Source organism: Pinus tabuliformis, chromosome J (genome assembly GCF_031772625.1).
Source record: "Pinus tabuliformis cultivar Carrire ecotype Pingquan chromosome J, CPIR1, whole genome shotgun sequence".
Taxonomy (NCBI): Eukaryota; Viridiplantae; Streptophyta; class Pinopsida; order Pinales; family Pinaceae; genus Pinus; species Pinus tabuliformis.
In genome coordinates this window covers 714,663,207-714,669,206 of record NC_142295.1, presented here as the reverse complement: position 1 = coordinate 714,669,206, position 6,000 = coordinate 714,663,207, and positions in this window count along the sequence as shown.

Genomic DNA, 6,000 nt, shown 5'->3' with positions numbered 1-6,000 from the left:
TGATTTTATTGATTGTTGCAAAAATTATGGGGTTAAGGTCCAACGGTTACTATGTGAATTCTATTTGCACAATATGGTGCTTGAGCAGGAAACTGATTTAAACCCTGGCCCTTTTGTGGGAGATATACAGCTACAAGCCTTTGTTTCATTTGGGGTCAATCAGTTAAAGTGGCTCAGGGCTTACAATGCCTTTTAGAGGCAGGAGAACAACCTAGATCTATGGGTCAGGGCCGAGCCTAGAGACCCAGTTCACCTATGGCAATCACACAAAAGCCTTATGAGAACCTCGGGCGTCATAGAATTGCTAGGACCCATGCATGAGGATTTGATCCGAAATAACTTGGAATACTTTCTGGCTATTAAGGATTCTGCCCTGGATGCTGCCAAATTCCGCTATCGGATTTCTACCCCAAGCATCCAGCTCAGGGAGCCATTCAAATACGAGAATTTTGAGCTGGCTGCTGAACGGTTGAGCCTTTATGGCCAGCGCATTCTGCAAGCTAGGCCGTCTTGGTTAGGATACCAGTTCCGTAGCCCAATTATTTGGCACCCTGCACCTGGGTACCAGGCCTTGTATAATATGCCTGCAGATCAATTGAATCAATTCTTTGATAATCTGGTTGCTCACCATGGTTGCAGACCTCCTCACGAGGTGCCCTCTCCCGCCTATTCTCTTACCGCTCTCCATGTTAATTATAACATTTTCATGAGGCCATGAAATAGAGTAAGCTGGGGTGTGTGTAGAGCATTGGAAAGGTATGTTTTAACGAATAACTTAGTGGTGTTTCAAGCAATAGTTGTAACCTTTTCTTTGTTATAAAATAAGGAGAATGTAATAAGAATGAGCACGAATGACCCGATCACCAATAGTTATCTTCTCTATGCAGGAAAAGACAAAAGTAGGAAGGCGCGGTGCAAAACGAGAGTTCCATGAGGAGATAACGGCTGTCCCTCCAAAACCAAATAAAATCCAGACCAGGGCGAGTAAATCAAGGAAGATCAATCCGGGACGAGATGAAGGACTGTCAGTTCGGAAGGCTAGGCAGAGAAAAGAGAGGAGTTAACAGTTTAACAGATCCCTCAGGATCTTTGATCCTGAGGGATCGTTACTTTCAATTATTTTGTTGTTTAGTTAACTCCGCCATTACTTGTATAAAAATGGGCAGCATCGAAGACTTCAGGGACTTTTGATTATCTTGTATCTTTACTTTTTGTTTACAGACCGCACAGTTGGTTAAACTCAGACTATCGAGTCTCTTTGAGACTTATTTTTGTTGTACTATCATTGATGCGTTAATATAATATATTTGGTGTTACTTTCTCCCTGCATCTGAAGTAAGTTACGGCGGTGTACCATTGGAAGCTAAGGGCCCGGCTCCACCGGACACTGGCTGATTGTACCATTACAGTTTGGCTTTGTGTGGTTTGTTTATTGTTCTTAATAATCTGATATACTTACATGTTGTTCCATACTCGTTCATCAGTAGTTTTTCCTTTTGTAAATCTTTGTAACAAGTTTACATCGTATTTCCAGAATTGATCACATAACATTGTTCTGAGTTGTTCACCTCTGTTACAGAATTTATAAGTGGAATATTTTAGCTACATATGGTTGGAGTGACGATCATAAGAAGATGGAATTAACGTTGTGTGTGGACTACTGGTGATCATTTCAGATTATGTGTACATATGATTGACGTTTCCTGTTTATGGTGGTTTGTTGTTCCATTTGATTAAGCTGTCTACTTGTACAAGAGATTGCTCTTTCTTTGTATATAAGTTGATGCCAAGAATTGAGAGTGTTGAACTCGCGAGATTTAGTTTCTTTACTGCCGTTCCTTTTACTGCTGTTTCTGAATTGTCGTTCCATTCTGCTTTCTTGTTGTTCCTTTTTACTTGCATTCATTGGTTTGGTGTGGGAGGAGGATCAAGGCTGTTGTGAGACACAGCAGACGCTATTATGCTCCCAGATCCATGATCCATACTCTAATTCCTTTTCCTTCATCAGTTTCTAGAGGGATGGGTTACTATTTCCGTACCCTTGACTGATAAAGTTGCTGCGTGTGATTTCTTTATGCAAAAGTAATTTAGCCATAGCTTAGCATCCGTTTACTCTTGTATTTCTTAGACCTATACTACGAAGCATTACTCTGACAAATAGCCTCAAATTGAGATACCCTTTACAATAACAAAACGCTCTCGGATTGACTTGTAATGTGAGATAACTAGAGGTGAAAAAGACCCTTGTTACAACTCTACACTACACTCATGAAGACAGTGATGTTCTATCAAATAGTGATGAAGATGAACGAGGTAATGACTATAAACTTTTAATGGCATTTGAAGATGATGATTACATGGACGCTATAGATGTGGATAGTTTTTATGAAGAGATTTCTAGACTTAAGACATGTATAGAAGAAAAGAATATGATCATTGATACTCTACAATTTCAAATTGATGAAAAGGAAAAATATCTTGAAAAGTTAGAAAGTGAAATTGTTGGCCTTAGAAAAGAAATTGAGAAAACAACAGGCTATTAATCTTACGTTTGTCAAAGGATCTGAAACTCTGGATGAGATCATCAATGTACAGCGTTCTCCGCTAAACAAGACAGGTCTGGGGTATAATGGAGAAACACCTCAAGCATCCACCTCAAAGAGTTATCTTGATGCATCAAGAAGGAATGAGCAAAAGCACAATGGAGATCACCAGGTAAAGCAGGGATGAATTACATCAAGAACGAACAAAGACTATCAGGTAAACCAGGGGCAATCTGTCTTAAGGATGAATAAAAGCTACAACCAGCCACAGGTAAAATCTTCTCAATTTGCTTCAAGAATGGATGACAATAGAAATTACAATCATTTGGCCAGTAGATTTGATAATCGCAGAAGTTTCTTCAATGGGCAATGTTTCTCTTGCCATAACTTCGGTCACAAAGTAGCTCAATGTGTTGCATATAAAACAATCATGACTAGAGAAGCTCAAAAACAAAGAAGTATGATCAGGATTACAAAAAGGACCTATAACAACTTTTCGGCTCTTGAAAATGAAGTTGAATGTTCTATTTGCAATAACTTTGGTCATGAAGATTCTGAATGCAGGTTTCAGCAAACAAAGGAACAAGCCTCAAGCACCAGAACATGGAGAATAAAGGAACCAAAAACAGAAAGATGTGGGATAGCATTTTATGCAGAAGGATAAGAAAATCTATGGTACATTGATAGCGGATGTTCGAAACATATGACAGGTGATAAAGAAAAACTTGAATCATATTCTGTTTTAGAAAAAGGAAAGAAAGTTTCTTTTGGAAATGATACTCCTGTAGCTATAAAAGGAAAAGGCACAGCTCAGTTAAAAGAAAAGGTCAAAGCTGGAAATGTTTTGTATGTTGATGGATTGAAGCATAATCTTCTAAGTGTCAGCCAGATGTGTGATCAAGGAACCGAGGTGATATTTAGATCAAACGGATGTTGTGTTCGTGATCTTGATACAGGAAAAACAATGATCAAAGGTAGAAGAACTCCAAATAATCTATACATATTTGAAGAAGGACAACAACAATGTTATTCGAGCAAGGATGATGAACACTGGTTATGGCACCGGAGGCTGGGGCATCTAAGCTTTTCACAAATAAGGAAAGCATGCAAATATCAGGAAGTTCGTGGTCTTCCAGATATCAAAATTCCAGACAACACCATATGCAAATCATGTCAGTTTGGAAAGCAAACCAGAACTAACTTTCCAGAGAAGGAAGGATCAGCTAGCATGCCTCTTGAACTAGTCCATACAGATGTATGTGGTCCATTTAGGAAAATGACACCTCGAGGAGAAGAATACTTGATATTATTCATTGACGATTTCTCCAGGTTTTTTTGGTTAGGACTTATGAAGCACAAAGATGAAGCATTCGAGAAATTTAAATCCTTCAAAGCCTTGGTTGAAAATGAATCAGGTTACAAAATTAAGTGCCTCAAGTCTGACAGAGGTGGGGAGTTTACCTCAAATGAATTTTTCGATATCTGTGAAGAACATGGGATAGGAAGAGAATTCTCTACAGCTAGAACTCCTCAGCAAAATGGAGTGGTGGAAAGGATGAACAGAACAGTCCAACAAATGGCTCGTGCTATGCTGGATGAGTCTGGAACTCCCACAACTTTCTAGGGTGAAGCCGCATATGCTACGGTTGTTATTCTCAACAAAAGAAATGTCCGAGTGAACATCACTCAAACTCCTCATGAGCTCTGGTATGGTGAGACTCCTTCGGTAAAGCACTTCAAAATCTTTGGGAGCAAATGCTATATTAAGAATACTGATGAGCAACTTGGCAAACTTGAACCTAGAGCAGATGAAGGCATTCTTCTTGGTTATTCTCCACACAACAAAGCATATAAGTGCTACAATAAAAGACTTGGAAGAATTGTTGACAACATTGATGTAGTGGTTGATGAAAAGGGATACATTCCTAGGCAAGTAAATCATGAAAATATCGAAGAAGATGAAGACTACCCTCAAAGACAGAATGATGAAGAAGAAGAACCTCAAGAAGCACCAGAGGAACAGATAAGGATAGAAGAGAAGACCCCATCTCGGTACGTTCAGAAGAATCATCCACAATCTCAGATTTTGGGGCAGAAATAAGCAGGTGTACAAACAAGAAGAACAATTGCAGAAGCTTCAAGCTATTTGGCATTACTCTCCTCCACTGAACCACAAAATGTAAAAGAGGCATGCAAAGATGAATGTTGGGTCAAAGCAACGGATGAAGAACTTGAGCAGATCGAAAAGAACAACACTTGGGAGTTGGTTCCTAGACCAAAGGATAAGAATGTTATAGGGACAAAATGGGTCTTCAAAAATAAGTTGAATGAAAATGGGGAAGTAATTAGAAACAAGGCAAGACTTGTTTGTAAAGGGTATGCGCAACAAGAAGAAATAGATTTTGAGGAAACTTTTTCTCATGTTGCAAGACTTGAGGCCATCCGAATGTTCCTTGCTCTCTCAAGCTTTCAAAAGTTCAAGTATTTCAAATGGACGTGAAATCAGCCTTTCCGAATGGAGACTTAGAAGAAGAAGTATACATTGAGCAGCCAGATGGGTTCATTCTTGGAAATGATCCAAATCTTGTATGCAGACTGAAAAAGGCTCTCTATGGTCTTAAACAAGCTCCAAGGGTTTGGTAATATCGTTTGGACAAATATCTTCATCAACAAGGTTTTTCAAAAGGATCAGCAGATAGCAATCTTTATATAAAAATTTAAAATGACAAATTGCTAATCCTTGTTGTGTATGTAGATGACATTATCTTTGGCAGCAATGAAGAATCCATGAGTCAAAGCTTTGCCTTGGTGATGCAGAAAGAATTCGAAATGTCCTTGCTTGGAGAATTGACATATTTTCTTGGCATGCAAATCCAACGAAAGGAAGGAGGGATCTTCTTGTCTCAAACCAAGTATCTCAAGCAGATTTTGAAGAAATATGGCATGGAAGATGAAAAACCAGTATGTACACCCATGGTCACAGGATGTAGCCTCAGTGCAAATGATGAATCAGTAGCAGTACATCAACCAACCTACATATCTATGATTGGAAGTCTACTTTATTTGACAGGTACCTGACCAGACATCATGCATGCAGTGGGAATAGTTGGAAGATTTCAGGCAAATCCAAAGGAAGCTCATCTTCAAGCAGTAAAGAGAATCTTCAAATATCTTCAAGGGACTCAAAATTATGGCTTATGGTATCCTAGAGATACAGATCTCACACTTCATGCTTATACTGATGCAGATTGGGCCAGAAGTATGGATGACAGGAAAAGCACAAGTGGTGGTGCATTCTTTATGGGTTCCAGATTAGTATTTTGGTTCAGTAAGAAACAGAGTTCGATTGCCTTGTCTACAGTTGAATCAAAATATGTTGCTGCTGCATCTTGCTGCACTCAACTCCTTTGGATGATGCAGACCCTGCAGGATTTTCAAATCACTTGTACACCACCTA